At 52.0% G+C, this 18,632-nt stretch overlaps 1 protein-coding gene and 1 non-coding gene across 2 annotated transcripts in view; both read right to left on the bottom strand.

Moving 5' to 3' along the window:
- Positions 1 to 5,123, bottom strand: part of Adap1 (ArfGAP with dual PH domains 1) — a 29,590-nt gene extending 24,467 nt beyond the window's left edge. The window contains exon 1 of the mRNA XM_015502069.2: positions 4,989 to 5,123. The gene's annotated coding sequence lies outside the window, so the exon portion shown is untranslated. The remainder of the gene's footprint in view (positions 1 to 4,988) is intronic.
- A 4,809-nt stretch (positions 5,124 to 9,932) lies between these two features.
- Positions 9,933 to 10,041, bottom strand: LOC125611193. Its single transcript, XR_007341337.1, has one exon. It is a non-coding gene; the product is annotated as a small nucleolar RNA SNORA27 (small nucleolar RNA).
- Between the last annotated feature and the right edge of the window lie 8,591 nt (positions 10,042 to 18,632).

Below are 18,632 nucleotides of genomic sequence, written 5' to 3'. Positions count from 1 at the left end.
CTTTTCTCCTCCTCCCCTTCCTCCCCTCCCCCATCCCCTGCCCCACCCCTCCCTCCCCCTTCTTCTTCTCTTTTGTTATTGTTGCAGTGCTGGGAATAGAACCCAGGGTCTCACACATGCTAGGCAAGTGCTAACCACTAAGCAACACCTCCAGACCTTTCATTTTCATTTAGAAACAGGGCCTTGCTAAGTTGCCCTGGGTGACCCTGAACTTGCAACGCTCCTGCCTCAGCCTCCCACATCACTGGGATTACAGGTGGGCTCCAAGCACCCCGTTCTTAAAGGATGCAGGAGAAACGTTGAACAAAGACCTGGGAAGATGGAAAGCCCTCCTCTCCTCTGTTAGTCTATGTATTTTGTACAATTCACCCAAAAAGTAGGAATTGAAACTTTCAAAGCTAGCAATGATTTTAAAGTTTATTTTAAAAATTAACAAGCAGCCAGACAGTGGCCTGGCCAGGAATCCCGGCCACTCAGGAAGCTAAGCAGGAGGACTACAACTTCCAGGCCAGCCTCGGCAACTTAGCAAGATCCTGTCTCAAAATAAAAAGTGAGCTGGGCACGGTGGCAGTGGTGCACGCCTGTAATCCCAGCGGCTCGGGAGGCTGAGGCAGGAGGATCGCAAATTCAAAGCCAGCCTCAGTAATTTATCGAGGTCCTATGCAACGTGATGAAACCCTATCTCAAAATACAAAATAAAGGGGCTGGGACTGTAGCTCAGTGGCAGAGCACTTGCCTTGCATGTGTGAGGGACTGGGTTCAATCCTCAGTACCACATAAAAATAAATAAATAAATAAATAAATAAATAAAGATATTGTGCCAACCACAACTAAAAAAATAAATAAATAAATAAATAAAAAGGGCTGGGGATGTGGCTTAGTGGTAAAGCACCTCTGGGTTCAATCCCCAGGTCCAAATTAAATAAATATAAATTAAATAAAAATAGAAAAGAAAGGGCTGGGGGTGTGGTTCACACGGGCCGAGCATCCCAGTTCCATGCCCAGTACTCTATATGATAATGATGATAATAATATAGTTAATTTTATGATGTAAATGTCTCCTCAAAAATAAAAAATAATTACATAGCACCTTAAAAATACAAACTGTACTTTTTGCATTTAAAAAAAAAAGAAAGCTAAAAATCAACCCACAGTATGAGGGAAAACTATTTGAAAAATCCACATCTGATAAGGGATTTGTGTCCAGAATACACAAATAATTCTTGCTTAATAATGAAAAAAAAGAAAAAATATTTTTTTAACCTTTATTGGTAAATATATATATATATATATATATATATATATATATATATATATATCAAACCAAGTGCCTCAGGCATGCTAGGCAAGCGCTCTACCACTGAGCCATAACCCTGGCCCCAAAACTCAATTTTTTAAAATATTTTATTTTCAGTTGTTGATGGACCTTTATTTCATTCATTTCTGTATACGCAGTGCTGAGAACCGAACCCAGGGCCTCACACATGAGAGGCAAGCGCTCTACCACTGAGCCCCAGCCCCAGCCCAAGAACTCCATTTTTCCCTGGTAAAGGATGTGAATGGACATTGATCCAAAGAAGACCCACAGCGGGCCGGTCAGCACCACCCACCAAGGAGATGCCAGTCAAAGCCGCAGTGAGCCACACCCTCACCACAAAGATGGCTGTGACCCCAGCGGGACCTGGCAATGTGAGACTCTCCAGCCTCCTGGGCCGCAGATGAACATGTGAGCTGGACAGTGTCCCCCCGAGGACCAGCTGACTTGCCCCACTCCGGGGAGAGGAGATGTGCTCCTGGCAATATACTCAAAATAGCAGAATATGGAAACAACCCAAGTCCCATCAACTGGCCACTGGACAGACTGTGGCCCAAGCGCTCATGGTGGTGCCATTGTGAGCCCTGACAAGGGCCAACGTGGTGAGCTCAGGGAGACCCGCCAGACGCAAGGGCCCTCGCTGCTGTGTGAGCTGGGCAGGCACAGGCAGTGGCCAGGATAGGCAGACCTGGAGCCTGGGCGGGTCTGCCCCTGGGGAGGGGTGGGACATGGGGCGTGGCTGCTGTGGAGCCAGGCTCTGCTGTGGGGTAGGGAAGTGCTCTGGAATTAGATGGTGGTTAGGGCTGCCCAGCGCGGAGGCCACTCTTGACCTGTCCACCTCACCACGATGAATTGGAAGTGTGTGGATGAGATCTCAGCAGAGGTGCTATTAAACAATAACACTGGGATGGGCGCACCTCGCTAAGTGTGCGATAAACCCTCAAACCACAAAAGAAAAGGATCGGTTTGACTAAGGTCAACGGAGAAAAATTTCCACGCTAAAACCACCATGAGCAAAGCTGAAAAACACGGTTTTCCACAAATTTCTCAGAGGGTGAAAAGAAACCAAGATGAGAGACACAGCCAAGATGAGACGGGTGGGAAGAGCGGTCCTGAGGGGAAGCATCCCTGAGGATCCCTTCCAGGCAAGATAAGAAATCCCAAGTTCAGACCCGCCCTGAGAGCCTCTGCACTATCCGATCAGCACAAAAGCCACCAGGGGCCACCTGTGGGCAGGGGTGGCAACACTCACGCTGGGTGGGGCGTGTACCTAGCCAAGGTGCAGTTGGGCAAAACCCCTGCCAAATACAAAGCTATGTGACCTTTGATCTTGAACTTCCACCACTAGGAATTTAGGCCACCGGTCCATTCCCACACACGCAGAGTCACCCACACGATGAGGCAGTTCATCTACCCAACCATCAGGGCAGAGAAAGATTGGAAACAACCTGAATGTCTGTGGGGGCGGCGGGGGGCGGAGCGGCGATGGGTGAGGAACTTGTGGTTCACCCACTTGAGGGACAATGTCACAACCGTGGACTGGATAAGAAGGTCCCAGCACTGATTATAAGATGCACACACGCTTGTACCCATAGTTTGGTGTCCCAGAAAGATGCACAAAACCCTGGCCCTGGTTGCCTCCAGGGGTTGGGGGAGGCTGGAGTCAAGGGCAGGAGGGGCTTGTGTCCTACTCATGCTCTGCTGAAGCTGTTGGATGTGTGACATGTGCAAATGCTACCAAGTTGTTAAAATATACTGAACAAGCTGGGCACAGTGGTGCAAGCCTGTGATCCCAGCAGCTTGAGAGGCTGAGGCAGGAGGATCTCAAATTCAAGGTCAGCCTCAACTACTTAGTGAGACTCTAAGCAACTTGGTGAGACCCTGTCTCAAAATTTTTTTTTTTTTTTTTTTTTTTGTTAAATGGCTGGGATGTGGCTCAGTGGTAAAAGCGCCCCTGACTTCAATCCCTGGTACAAAAAAAAAAAAAAACAAAAACACTAAACAGGCGGAGCCAGCCAGGGTCCCTCGGGGGTTGGACCAACATGCTGTGGGCATCCACACATTGGAACATCAGCCACAGGAGGGAGCGTGGCACCAACACAGCGGAACACGGAGGGCCTGGCATTGAAGGCCTCCTGGTATGCGATTCTATTTTTGTCAAATATCCAAAATAGGCAGATCTATAGAGAGGGTTTGTGGCTGCTTAGGGCTCGGGAGGAGGTCACACCCAAAAGAAAAGGGGTATGTTTCTGAGGTGATGAAAATGTCTAAAATCAGCTGGGATGTTGGTGGCACAACTCAGAATACGCTAAAACCACTAAGCCGTGCGCTCCAAGTGGACGAATTGTTTGGTACATGAATTTAGTCAATGAGACGTTTGTTTAAAAAGACGTTCTAGGGCTGGGGTGTGGCTCAGCAGTGGAGCGCCTGCCTAGCATGCAGGAGGCACCGGGTTCCATCCCCAGCATTGAAAAAAAAAAGAAAGAAAGAAATATGAAATGGAAAGATGTTATAGAAGAATATAAAGTTGAAAAGAGAACCATGCACGAAACGTGAAGAAAAGAGGAGGAGAGGCGCACGCCTATGATCCCGGCAGCTGGGGAGGCTGAGGCAGGAGGATCAGAAGTTCAAGACCAGCCTCAGATGCTTAGTGAGACACTGTGCAACTTATGAGACCCTGCCTCAAAATAAAACATCATCATCATCATAATAGAGGGCTGGGGATTGAATGCAGGGGTGCTTTATCACGAAACTACACCCTAGTCCTTTTTATTTTTTCAGACAGGGCCTCCCTAAGTTGCCAAAGTGGCCTCAAACTTGTGATCCTCCTGCCTCAGCCTCCCAGGTTGCTGGGATTATAGATGTGTGCCACTGCACCCCCTTGACATTGATCTTTGATTCTCACTAGAGACGGGGACAATCTAAGGTCCATCCTACTTATTTTTCAGAGAGGGAAACCGAGGCTGCCAACCAAAAGATACCACAAACCAAATGTCTATCCAGGGGTCCAGAGCAAGGAGCCCCAGGAGCCCCAAGGCCTCACTCTGCTGGGGTCCCACAGGCATTCACGGGGCAAGGGACACCTTTTGCTGCACAGCACGCAGGACAGCCTTGGTGCCTGCAGTCTGCAGGCCACACAGGCCTGGACTGCATTTCCAACAAGCTCCAGGGTTATAAACTGCTGTTCCCAGGTGTGTGGGGGACAAGTGCCACCAGACCCACCCCATCCCCCCGAGGCCTCCTGGCCCCACCTGCTCTCACCTGGAGAGCCTCCTATACCCCAGTCACCAGCAGCTGAGGCAGGGTAGGGCTGGGCTTTCAGATCTGTCACCAAGGTTCAAAGACCCTGTCTCCACAGCTCCCATCAAGGGTTAGAGCAAACCCCTCACCCTGTGACGGACAGCTATCCCCCAGTCACGTCCCCTCTACTCTGTATGGGGTGTCCTTCTGTGGCCCCCACAAGGGTCAGCAATAAAAGCCTCAGTCCTGGGCCAGCCCAAGCCCCCTGGGGGCAGGAAGAGCCTCTCACCAGTCATGGCCAAGCTGCCTGGAGCCCCAGATATTGGAGGGACCTCAGAGGTGTCTGAAGCCCAGAGAGATGGGGTCTGGGGTCCCCCGGCATGTGGTCCCTCTACCCTCCGCCCACGCCCCTTGTCCCTCTTCAGCCCCGTACCTCCACTTGGGCCTCATCCCAGGCATCCAGGCGGACGGACTTCACCTTGCTGATCTGGGGAATGTTCCGGTGGATTCCAGAGCAGCTCAGACAGATGAACACGCCCAGGGTGTAGGAAGCCCAGTCAGGGTCTGGAATGGAAAGGTAGATGTCAGGGAGGCTCGGACAGGGACACTGGAAGGTGGACAGATATTCAGATCAGGGTCACGAGGGCCCCTGAATGGAAGCCTCGACCCCCCTCTGTTCAAGGGGAGGCTGCGGGAATGATCCCTGGGGCCACCCGACTCTGGGCCCAAGCAGGGCTCCCTGCCTCCCCCAGAGGAGTAATTCCAGCTGGCTGTCCTGGATGCTCCCTAATGTGGACAGTACTCCCCACAGAAACTCCAGAGATTTGCTGAGAGTCCATCCACCCAGGGGCCATGGCGAGTGCTGGGCCCCAGGGCTGGACCAGCACCCAGGATTCCAGAGACCCCAGCAGGGCTGGACGCACACACACACACCTTCTGGGTGGCTGCGCTGGGGACATTTGCCTGCAGAAATCATCCCAGAGCAAAGGAGCTGAGGTTGGAAGAGAAAACCCGGAGAGGGTTTGAGTCTGAGAGAGACCTCACACCAACGCAGGACATGGCCCACGGGTCCCACCACAGTCATGAGGGATGCAGCAGATGGACAGTGCATGGGGGGACAATCGGTGGTCAGCACTCAGGTTATCAGGGGCGATGACGGCCTTGTGGCCCAACTTGGCACCGACATACTTAGAGATGATGCATCTTGGTATCTAGTTTATTTTATAAAATTCAAGAAAGCTGTAATGGCACACGCCTGTGATCCTAGCGACCTAGGAGGTTGAGGAAGGAGGATGATAAATTCAAGGCCAGCTTGGGCGATTTAGCAAGACCCTGTCTCCAAATAAAATAAAAAGGTCTGACAATGTAGCTTGGTGGTGGAACACCCCTGAGCTCAACCCCTAGTACCAAAAAAATAAAAAACAAGGTCAATTAGGGGCTGGGGTTGTGGCTCAGTGGTAGAGCACTTGCCTAGAACACGTGAGGCACTGGGTTCAATCCTCAGCATCACATAAAAATGAAATAACGATATTGTGTGTCCACCTACAACTAAAAAATAAATATTAAAAAAAATCTACTGTACATAACGAATGATTCAAATATGATAAAATGCTAATGATGGTCGGATCTAAATGGGGTGTGGGCAAGTGTGGAGGAATAACTACGTTTGAAATTTCTCATGTTGAACATGGCAACGTGAACATGGGGACAAGAGGCTTGTTAAATTGGGTGAGAGCGCTTGTTGGGAGACTTGGTTATTTTCTTTCCCATCTTGCACACCCCATCATAATAACTGAGCAGAGGGGGCTTTGGGGGCTGAAGGAGTTCTCAAAAGAGCAATCTCCCTAAAAAGGGGTACAGTCACCTCTGAACTGCTTTTTGCAAAGGCTCTCCTGGGTGAGGTCCATTGAGATCAAGATATTTGCCAGCAGTTGGGTACAGCCACCAACCAAATTCTGGCCAGTGAAATGTGAGCAGAGCGACTTCAGTTCCTCCAGATCTGGCTGAGAACATCCCCTGGTCCCTGACTGATGGGGGGTGCTCTAATAAAGGAGGAGTGGGGCTCAGGGTTAGGAGGGTCCTGGGCCTTGAGTCAGTGCCCAGAGGAGACCCGTCCAGGAGAGCCCAAGTGGGCATCGTGGCAGGACTGTGCCAAGAGTAAAAGATCACATGCTCCATGTCTGAGGGGTGGGAGCTTCTTGTCACAGCAGCCAGGCTCCCTGACTGAGCCAGTCTGTCTCCCCTTGATGGTGGCTTCCCCTGCTTCCTCACGAGCCCTGGGCTGCTACTCACCCTCACTCACTAGAGCGGCACCCAGGCTAGTGCCAGGAGCTTTGTTCGTGCAGCAGAACAGAGTTGACGTCACATGCTTTCCTGGAGAGCACATGGGGAAGGACTGATGTCCCAGAAAGGAGAGACCCAGTTCCCTTCCTGAGCTCCATCTCCTCCAGAAACCCTCACCAGGCGGCTCACAGTCACTTGGCCAACGGCTGCACATGAGGTCCCCAGCTGGAGAACGGCCTTAGACAATCTCCAGCTCATCTGTGGCCTTGGCTTCCCCGTTTGTAAGACGGGACAGTGGCATCCAACTGCAAGGGGCAGTGGGTACAAGAAGCCAACTAGGACAATCTCTGGGCTCCCGGGGACACCACTTCTCACTGCATGGTGATATTGAAGGATTCTGCTCTGACAGTGTGTCTCCACAACCAGGGCTTCGCTTCTTGTGGCCTCATCTACCCATCTGGAAATTGCTCCGTGACTGAACTAAGGTGCCAAAAGTTCCTGCCCAGCCAAGGGCTGGGGTGCCTGTGCCTACCCACCGTCCAGCTTCACAGAAGCTGTGGGGCAAGGCTGTCCAGGTCCTCCAGCAGCCGCCGCCACACTAGGCCCCTGGGCCCACTGCCTCCTTCTGCACCAGAGTTTCACATGAACATACCATGCCTGTCCTCCTACAGGGCGAGCTCTGTGACAAGACTGAACAGCCCTCAGGTCATCTGGCTTTTAAGAAAAAGTCTGCCAACCCCTGCTTAGAGGGAGAGATAGGCAGGCCCAGACAAGTGGACACAAGAGGCTACAGCCACCTCTAGTGCTACCACCTCTAACAAGTTAGCAGGCAGGGCTGGATGAGGAGACAGATATCTCTCTATATACATATCCCATATAATCCAGCCATTCTACTGTTAGGTATTTCTCCAAGAGAATTCAAAACATGTCCATAAAAATTTGTACATATCCAATAATACTTAAAAAGAATAGCCCAGTATGGTGGTGCATGCCTATAATCCCAGCTACTCAGGAGGTTGAGGCAGGAGGATTGCAAGTTCAAGGTCATCCTAGGCAACTTAGTCAGACCCTGTCTAAAAATGGATGGGGATCTATCTCAGTGACAGTGTATCCCTTAGTTCAATCCCTAGAACTGTGAAGAAGAAGGAGAAGAAAAAGAGGAGGAGGAGGAGGAGGAGGAGGAGGAGGAGGAGGGAACAAGAGAGAAAAGGAGAAGAAAAAGGAAGGAAGGAAGGAAGGAAGAAAATATCATGATCAACAGAGTTTATACCAGGAATGCAAGGTTGGTTTGATATTTGATAGTAAAATCGGTGTCATCGTATTTACAGATTTAAAAGAGAAAAGCCATATGATCATCTCAATAGGAGCAAAAATAGCATTGGACAAAATGTAACATCCTGATAAAAACTCTCAGAAACCTAGAGATAGAAGGAAACATCCCCACAGAATACCTCACAAAACATCTACAGTGAACTTCTCACTTCCTTGAGAGAGACTATTTTCAGTCAGGTGCAGTGGCCACCTCTATAATCCCAGATACTCAGGAGGCTAAGCCAGGAGGCTCACAAGTTCAAGGTAGGTGTGGGAAATTTAGTAAGATCTTGTCTCAAAATAAAAAAAGAAAAAGGGCTTGGGACATAGTCAGTGGTAGACTGCCCCTAGGTTCAATCCCCAGTATTACAAAAAGAAAAAAGAGAAAAGATAAAGACTGAATGTTTTCATTCTAAGATCAATAATAAAACAAGACTGGGCTGGGGTTGTGGCTCAGTGGCAGAGCACTTGCCTGGCATATGTGAGGCACTGGGTTCGATTCTCAGCACCACATATAAATAAATAAATGCTCATTGACAACTAAATATATTTAAAAAAAACAAACAAGACCACTATTCAACATTGAACTGAAGGTTCTAATCAGTGCAATGAGGCAAAAAAGGGGACTAGGGATATATCTCAGTTGGTAGAGTGCTTGCCTCACATGCACTAGGCTCTGCGTTCATCCCCAGCACCATCAAATAATAATAATAATAATAATAATAATAATAATAATAATAATGCAAAAAAGAAAAATAAACAACAAAGCATCTAGGCTGACAAGGGAGAGATATAAAATGGTCTTTATTCACAGACAACATAATCATCTATGTAGAGAATCCAATGGACTCTATTTTAAAAACCCTTAGAACTAATAAGTCTTTTAGGAAGGTTTCAGAATACAAGAAAAACATACAAAAATCACTGTAGTTCTATATACTAACAATAAGCAATCAGAAAATGAAATATTTTAAATATCTTTTTTCTAGTTGTTCATGGACCTTTATTTTATGTATTTACATGTGGTGCTGAGAATTGAACCCAGTACCTCACCCATGCTAGGCAAGTGCTCTACCACTGAGCCACAACTCCAACCCTCAAAATTGATTTTTTTTTAAATTCTCATAAGTGTCTCATCAAAAACACAACAGCAATGCAGAAAATGGTTTTGACAGCTCCATTTATTATATAAATCATGAATCATTTACTCAGAATAACCCAACAAGGCTATGATGTCTTGATTCGTTTTTCAATTATTAATCTAATTGGAAGAGGCCTTGAAGTAAACAACCCTTTGTTGCTTTCTTTTATTAGTGCATTATAGTTATAACAGTTGGGTTCTTTTGACAAAAATCATACTTGTATGGGATTTGATTTACTCCAATCAGCTCTGGGTGCCCGGCCACCTCTCTCACCTAGTCTCCTTCCTCCACCTGTCCTCTTTTCCCTCTAAACACCCCTACTTTACAGCTATTCTTCTGATGAGGTGACAACCTCTGAACCACTAGACAAACCAAATCAAATCGCTAGTATAATTTAAAACTTCATAAACTTTTGATGCTATAAAACTAGAACTGCTTTAATATCAAATTGTGTAAGACCTTCCAGGAAATCTATTTCAATCTGCTTCCTCTGACAGGTTACATGGCAAACACTTCATCTGCCTGAGTTTTTTTTTTTTTTTTTTTTTTTAGTTTTCGGCGGACACAACATCTTTGTTTGTATGTGGTGCTGAGGATTGAACCTGGGCCGCACGCATGCCAGGCGAGCGCGCTACCGCTTGAGCCACATCCCCGGCCCCAATCTGCCTGAGTTTTAAGAGAACATTTCCTTTGCCCCACTTGAATGACCAATAAAGACATCAGTCCATTTGGCAAAGTGAAAGGGGGACACCAAAATTGAAATTTTTGAAACACCATTTATAATAACAAAATACATGAAATGCCTAGGGATAAAGGACAAAAGATAACATAGTACACAGAAAACTGAAAAATACTGCTCAGAGAAATTAAAGAGGATCTATAGATATGAAGGGAGAGCCTGCTTTCATGACACACAAACTTTCTCCAAATTAATCTATAGGTTCAGCTGGGCCTGGTGGCACACATCTGTGATCCCAGAAACTCAGGAGGCTGAGGCAGGAGGATCTCAAATTCTAGGCCAGCCTCAGCAATTCAGAGAGGCCCTAAGGAACTCTGTGAGACCCTGTCTCAAAATAAAACATAAAAAGGGCGAGGGATGTAGCTCAGTGGTAAAACATCCCTGGGTTTAATACCTGGTACCCACCAAAATTAATTAATTAATTAATCTATAAGTTGAATGCAGACCTATCCGATTTCTAACAGTACTTTAAAAGCAGAACTTAAGTTGATTCTAAAATGCAAGACAGAATAGTGAAAATAGCTTAGAAAAAGGACGAAGGTGGAGAACACCACATGTTTTCAGAACCTGTTATCAAATGACAATTATCAGGGCTGGGGTTGTGGCTCAGCGGTAGAGCGCTTGCCTAGCACGTGTGAGGCCCTGGGTTCGATCCTCAGCACCACATAAAAATAAATAAATAAAATAAAGATATTGTGTCCAACTACAACTAAAAAATAAGTATTAAAAAAAACCTGAAAAATTACAATTATCAGGACAGTGTGGCATTGACATGAAAATGGATACGTAGATCAATGGTTCAGAACAGTGAATCCAAAAACCATACCCACCCCTAGGCAGACATTAATTATTGACAAAGATACCAATGCAAATCAGTAGAAAAAGAATACTTTCCCACCAGCTAGATATCATCTGCAAAGCAATAAACTTCAATCTCCAGCTCACCATATACAAGATATAACTCCAGTTGCCTCCTAGTGCTAAATGTAAACCCCCAAACTATAAAACTTCTAAAATACAACACAGAAGAAATTTTTCTGTGATCTTGGGTTAGGCAAAGATTTTCTTAGATACAGCACCAAAATCAGAATTGAGGGGTGGGAGGAGATAAAATGGCTTGATGAGAATTTTTTTTTAAATTTTTTATTATTTATTTATTTGGCACCAGGGATTAAACTTAGGGGTACTTAACCACTAAGCTACATCCCCAGGCCTTTTTAAAAATTTTTTATTTTGATACAGGTTCTTGATAAGTTCCTTAGGGCCTCACTAAGTTGCTGAGGTTGGCCTTGAACTTTTGATATTCCTGCCACAGCCTCCTAAGCCACTAAGATTACAGGTGTGCACCACCAAACCCAGCCCAGAACTTTTTTTTTTTTTTAATCTGCTCTTTGAAAGCCACTGTTGAAGAAGTGAAAGTCAGGCCACACTAGGAAAAAAAAATATTTGCAGATCATTTATCTGATAAAACAATTTGTATGCAAAGCCGATAAAGAACTATTCAAGCTCAGTGATAGGAAAACAACCCAATCAAAAAGTGGGCAAAAGACCTCAACACACTCTACCAAGACACAAGAAAGATGCCCAGCACCCTCAGTCACCGGGGGCAGGGCTGGCTGCGAAGGGTCCTGAGGACATTCTGGGAATGAGAAAATGTCCCGTACCTGAAGTGTGACTGTGGTCACTTTTTCCAACTCTGCGTCTAAGGTGGGTGTGTGGTGGGTGTCAGCTACACCCCAGCAGAGATGAACTTCAAACAGAACTGGTGCATCTCTGAGCCCACCTATCCCAGAAGATGGGCCCCCTAGCATGCACTCACGGTCTTCAGGGACCCCTCCCAGACCCAGGGTGGCCAGGGTCTCCAGGTGCTGTGAGAGACCCTGGCCACCCTGTGCTCCTGGCCTTGGTGGGGGAAGCCGTGCTGTGACCCCGCTGCTGGCTCCCCCCAGCTCCCCTCCTCCCAGCTCCATCCACCCTCCCTCTGACCCCCTGGCCCTGCCTCTCCCTGAGGTGACTCAGCCCCTCACCATTTCCGGGAACTGGTCTGAGGCACCTGGGCAGGTGAGGCACATCTTGGGGCTGAGCTGGGTGGAGCAGGTGTGTCCTTGGCTGGGGCCCAGGCAGTGTGGAAAGGGGGTGCAGAGGACCCTGTTGCTGGAAACTGTTGTGGCCTAGCCTGGTGGCCTTGGTCTGGAGAACTTTGTCCCTTCCACTGCTAACACACAGGTTAGCACTGTGTGACAGTGAGTCCACCTGGCTCTGGGCGGGGCAGATGGGCAGCTCAGGTGAGAGCCAAGCTCCCCTCAGGGCCAGCCTCAGGGGAGGGGTTCTGGCGCCTACCACCCTTTACAGTGGTCTCTAGGGGTCTTAGAAAGTAGGGCCCATATGCGGGGTGTGCATAGCTGTCCCCCAATCCACAGCACCCCACCCTGCACTGAGACACAGGCTCCTTGAGGCTCCACCTTCCGGCCTGTGTGGTGGCACCTGCTCCAACACTCCATGTCACCAGGTGTCTGTCATTTTGCCCATCCTCCACTCCCTGCTGGAATCCACAAGACAGCCATGTTGCTTCAGGGCCCTGGCAGATTCCAGTGGCAAGGGGACGCCTTGAACACAGTGGGCACCAGTGAACATCTGGGCCCTGGGTGGGCGAGGGGTTTGCACCCCTCCCCACCTCGCTCAGCCCTCAGCCCTTCTCCCACAAAGGCAGCACCCACCTGGCCTCCTGGGTCACTCCCATGAGACCGTCCCCCACCATTTGCCACAGTCCCTCTCTCCATCCCACCCCCACAGCTGCTCCGATGGGCTCCCACGGCCTCTGCCTCCCACGGCCTCTGCCTGCCCCACTGTGACTCCCACCCAGGGCAGGGCCTGGGCTCCCTCCTCTGCAAATCATCTGTGAAAGCCATATTTTTGGAACCAGCTAGAGGTGGTGGTTGCACAACACTGTGAATGTTCTAAATGCCACTGAGTTTTCACTTTTAAACGGTTAATTTTATCATATGTGGATTTTGCCTCAAGAATTTTTAAAAAGGAGAAAGAAACATTTAAATGTGGATGGCGCCCCAGTTCCACCGCAGTCTCTCTCCTGCAGGGCTTCGCTGTGCCGCAGGCTCCGGTCTCCAGGCTGCCCAGCACCCACCCCCAGGAACTCCCGCACCTCCACCGCCCTTCCCAGGGCTGTGGGCATCTCCATCCTCCTGACCGTGGGGCTCCTGGCTCCTCCCTGCCCATCACACCCTACATCCCGGGTGCCAGCACACCCTGTTGCCTCTCAGGTCAAGGACATGCCGGCTGACCCACAGGCAGCCCGCAGTCACCTGTCTGGATTGATGAGTCCATCCATCTGTCCCGCCAGCCGAGGGTCCTGCCACAAATCTCACTTCTCTTCTCACGTCTCTGCCCCGTGGCTCTCATGTGACCGGGAGTAAAGGCAAGACCTACAGTGGCCCTGGTGGGTCCTCTGACCTCACCTGCCTCGGGCTGGGACATGCTGGCCTCTCTTCTTCAGGTTGTAAAGCAAGCCATCCGCCTGGCCCTGCCACGGCAGCCCCTCACTCTCACTCAGAGGCTGCCCAGGACCCTCTCCTCATCCCCTCACACTGCTCCCAGGCTTCAAGTCTGTGACAATGACACATCTGGAAGTTCTCCACCCTAAACCCAGGCACCTGGCAGCCCACCACCTGCATCCAGCGCTCCCCAGTCGTACCACTCTGTCTTACAGGGTCCCACACCTGCCTTCCCATGGGCCCACTCGAACCCTGCCCCCAGCCTCCAGAGACCCCACCCTCCCTCACCTCCCCCCATGTCTTGGCTTCCCCCTTATCCCACTGAGGTTCCCAGGCGGCAGGAGATCCTCAGCCCCTCCCTCTGTCACTCCATGCAGAGCCCTCCTCTCCACCCACTGAGGTCTGTGCCCAAGATGCAGAACATTCTAGAGAAAGACACGTTCCTGTAGAAGGTACTCTGCAGGATTCAGGACCACAGACCTTGTGGGTGCTGCCGGGAGCCGCCACTCAGCCTCGCTCTCCCTGTTCCTTCTAACTCCCCGAAGTGGGCCTTCCTGCCCCCAGCCCCCCTCTTGGCCACGAACACGGCCTCTTATTCAGGAGGAAACCACAGCATCCCTCCAGGCAGGCTGAGCCTCCCCAGCCCGGGTCCCCAGCTCCCCCCAGGGGACTCCTCCCTTTCAGAGCAGAATCAGGACACCTCCAAGTGCTGCCGCCAGCTCCCAGGCTGCACCCCACGGAGCCCTGGGTGGCTTGCAGCACTCCCTTCCTGAGAGCCCAGCTCACCTGGCCAAGCTTCCAGCCCCCTGTGTCTCCCTGCTGCCATCTCCTGCTGCTCAGGGCCACCTCCTTACCTGCCTTCCCCGGAAGCCCTTCCCGCCTTGGGTCATCTGCTGCAGCCTGAGATCAGGGAACCAGGGCCCTCAGACATTCACTGAACTTAGACCACCCTGCAGGAGGTGACACCTCTGCCCTGTGGTTCCAGAGCCGTCCCCAGCCTTCAACTCCACTTCTTCCTGTTCCTCAAACAGAGACCAGGGCAGAGCAGGGCCTCTGGACCAAATGTCCCAACGGCCAACGTTCTTCTGAGACACCAACGGCCCAGCTCCTGTCTGTCCTCTGGCCTGACCACTCCTGAGAGGGCAGCTGTCCGTCACCGCCACACTCTCACCTGAGGCAGCGGGGCAGGTGGTGCCGCCCTGACTGTGCGGTCACTTCTCTGCCTCAGTCTCCCCAGGCCCAGGCACGGCGGGGAGGAAGGTGCTGGCTGAGGCTCCACCACAGCACGGGAGCGCACAGTCCCCAGCCACACCGCACAGGCCACCTCCACCACCCCTGGCACTTCCAAAGCCCCTTCCTGTCTCCAAGCACAGGTCCTTTGGTTTTGAAGAGGGATTATGCAGTGGTCTCATAGGGAAGAGGTGACAGGCAGGTGACATACCTGCCCGACGGGCACCTGAGGCCGAGCCAGGTGTGAATGAGCTGCAGCAGCCTGCAGGGCCTGAGGTCTGGGGAAAGTCGCCTGCACCTGAACAGTGTGGGAGCCCGGTCACAGTGCTCGCATTCAGAGAGAAACCAGTGGTCACCATGGTTGGCCCAGCAGCCTAAGAAATCCATTGTGGAGTGACCTCAGCCAGCAGCACAGACCAGGGTGCCCATGCGCCCAGGGGTGAGAAGAGAGAGGCGCCGTCTAGGAGGAAGGCAGAGGCTGGGGCCCCCAGTGCTTGAGCAGAGGGACAGGCCTCCAGCCCTCTCCAGCACAGAACTGTTGCCAGCCCAGCCGCGGTGGGCAGACATGTCGTAGGTCCTGTGGCTTGAGCAAAAACCAGGGGAGACTTAGAGCCTCTGTGGTTCAAAGAAATACTTGTATCCCTGTGTTTCACAGTAACACTGATACTGTTGCCTAAACGTGGATGGAGTAGCCACCCAGCAACCACACACCTATGGGTAGGTACGCACAAACGGGTCACTCACACCGTGGAATATTATTCAGTCTGAAAAAGGAAGGACATTCTGACATCTGTTCAAAATGGATGATCCCCAAGGACATGATGCCCCATGAAACCACCAGTCACAAAAACAGACACTGCAGTTCCACTCACAGGAGACCCCCTGAGTGGTGAAGTCCAGAGAGAAAGGAAGGAGCATGGTGGGTGCCCGGGGCAGGGGAGGGATGGGGAGTCAGTGTTTAGTGGGGACAGGGCTTCAGTGTGGGGGGATGAGGAGGACCTACAGGTGGAGGTGGGGACGGCTGCACAGCCCTGGGAATGTGATAATGCCCCTGGGCCACAGACTCAGGCACGGTTAAGATGACAAGTATTATATTTACAAAAAACAAACAGGTGAGCTACTGCCAAGGGGAGGGGTGGGCTGGGCCTGCCTGGAGTACCTCTTGGCAGCCTGCTGCCACCACACAGACCCCCTCCCAAACCAGGCCAAGTTTCTGAAACTCCTCCCACCCAGTGCCTCTGCCAGGCTGCCAGTAACGTCTGAGTCTGAATCGAAATTGTGGCCTCTGCCCTGAAGCCCTGGGGCTGAATGAGGACTTCACACTCTGAACCCACAACTCCTGTCCCAGACCCTGAGGAACTTCAAGGACTGGGTCTCAGGGTCCCTTTCACCCAGTCCCTGCATGCATCCTGGCCCCCCCAGAGCCTGGACCTGCCAGGGTCCTCAGGCCCAGGATGGCATGCACTTTACTTCCCTGTGATGGTCTCAGACCACCTGGACTAGCTAGAAGCAAAGACTTCCTCCGTGAGCCAGACCTCCAGAACCGGAAGGCCAGGGCGTCCTAGGAGTGTCCAGGGGACCAGCATCACCTGGAATTATTGCCCACACCCCAACCCACCCAAAGAGCTCAGACTCCCAAGCCCTCCTGGCATGTGAAGCACTGGAAACTGTTGCAATTAGAGCAGGCACTAGGGCACCTCCTCTCTCCCGAAACCCCTACCCGCAGAGGGACTCCAGGGCATCTCCCCAGGAGAAGGGGCCCAAGCACAGTTACCCACCCATCCCAGCCTGTGATAAGAAAAGTGACTCTGACAGTGGTGGGTGGGTCCAGGTTCAAGGTCAAGGAGCCTGCTACTGGGGAGAGAAGGGGAAGGGTGTAGGAGGAGACCCTCAGGCACAGCCAGCTGGTAGGGTCTGCCCAAGTACACCCCAGGGTCCCCAGCTGGTGGTCAAAGGTGGCTAGGACTGCCCTGCTGTCCTGCTTTCCAGAGACAGTGTTGTGGGGAGGGTGCCTTGCTCCTGCTGCCATGGTCAGGAAGCACAGCCATGAGCCCGCACGAAGGTGCTCTGATGACTGTGGGCAGCCCATGCCCTCTGCCCCCCACAATTTCATCAACACCAGCATGGCCCCTGTTGCTATATCCCACAGTGACACAGAACAGGGACCCACAGCTGAAGAGCAGAGAGCCACGGGGGTCCCAGGCAGGAATAGTGTGGTGCCCACAGCCTGGGGCAAGGCAGAATGATGGGGAGTTGGCACAGACAGCATGGGCAGTCAAGGCTAGGAATCAGGAAGCTTGGTATGCTTGGGGGCCCCCAAGTTTTCAGGGCCTTGGTTCCCCTGGTTGTAAAGTGGAAACAACCTCAGATCTTGCCTGCTCCATGGGGCTGCTGGTCAGATAAGGCAAGCTGCTGATGTCATGGACCAATTCTGAAAAACTGGTGGCTTGGCCCAATGTCAGGAAGTGCTGGGCCTTAAAAGGGCCAAGGCTGTGCTGCAGCATCAAGCAAGGCTGTAGCAGGGCCATGGCCATGGGACTGAGGGGCCTGGGGACACTGAGTGGGCAGGCATGGCAGGTCAAGGAAGCTCCTCTTCCTCCTGCCAGGCTGGGAGGACCAGGTGGCGAGAGAGTGGATATGTGACCAGGGAGGCCAGGGACAAGGCTCACTCCCCTTCCCCTGGGCATGGCCCCCCAAGGCAGGCCTGAGAGCTGACTGCCCTCCCCTCGCAGGCTCTCCCTGGCACAGCTCTCCTGAACATGTGGAACGCAGGTCTGGAGGAGGGAGGTGGGGAGTCGGTTGAGCCAGCCCGGCTGCCAGGGGCGCTGCATGCATGAAGAGCCTCCGCCCCACTGCGCCATCAGCAGGGCCCAGGAGGCCAGGGAAAAGGCCACTTCAGCCCCACGGTCTGCCCAGCTTCCCAGGAAATCCAGTCATTGTGTCCCTTGAGGGACAATGGGCTTCTGGTGTGGCTTCTCCAAGCCAACCAACAGATCCCCAGGACCTTGGGGTGTCAGAGATCCTTCCCAGCCCAGAAGATAGGGAGGTAGATACAGTCACAGAGGTCCTGTTCCCAGGGTGTCAGCAGGCTATGTCTCCAGCCAATATCCCAGGGATGGTGCAGGTCCCTTGGGGGCCCTTGTTCCAAGGGGCTTCAGCTGGGAGCCCCCAGGCTCCTGGTGTACCTAGGTGAAGGCCCCTGAGTGGGCACCTCCCGCTGGGACGGGTGACATAAGCAGGAGAACCTCTAGGGGCCACCCTCACTCCAAAGCCCAGGGCCAGCCTGGGCAGCTGCTCAGGAGCAGGCTCAGGCCGGTATGAAAGCACAACCAACCTCTGGGCCCACTGGACCCTGGCGTCTTGGAAATCACCCAGACCACGGGTCACTAAGGGACAAAGTCTGGAGAAGTCTGGCAGGGAGGATGGAGTGTCAGGTGCACCGAGGGCCTATCTCCATGGCCTCACCTGTCCTGGTGCCCCATCTGTCCTGGCCGCCTGCCCTAGAGCAGCTAGGTGCAGGGAGCTGGATTGGAGTCTGGAGTCCTTCCCCACAGGGTCCCCGCGGCTGGACAGGGTTTCCTCTCCCCCCCCTCCCCGCCTCACCCTCCGCCCTGGGCCAGTAATCTAAGGTGCCTCCTGTGCCATGACGTCACCTCCAGGTAGCTGGAAGCCAGGTGGACCCCACATCCCGGCAGAACCCCTGGGGCTGCTGGCGGGCCCTTTCCTGCAGACATCCGCCCCCAGCAATTTCCTCTTTCTTTGAGAAGCCCGAGGTTTCGCAAGGCGGCTGGCGGTCCGCGGGTGACAGCGAGACACGCAGCCTGGAGGGGGAGGGGAGGAGGCGGCACAGGGAGGGCGCGAGC

This window comes from Marmota marmota, unplaced genomic scaffold (assembly GCF_001458135.2).
Source record: "Marmota marmota marmota unplaced genomic scaffold, marMar, whole genome shotgun sequence".
In the NCBI taxonomy this organism is placed as follows: domain Eukaryota; kingdom Metazoa; phylum Chordata; class Mammalia; order Rodentia; family Sciuridae; genus Marmota; species Marmota marmota.
This window is presented reverse-complemented; position numbering and strand designations above follow the sequence as displayed.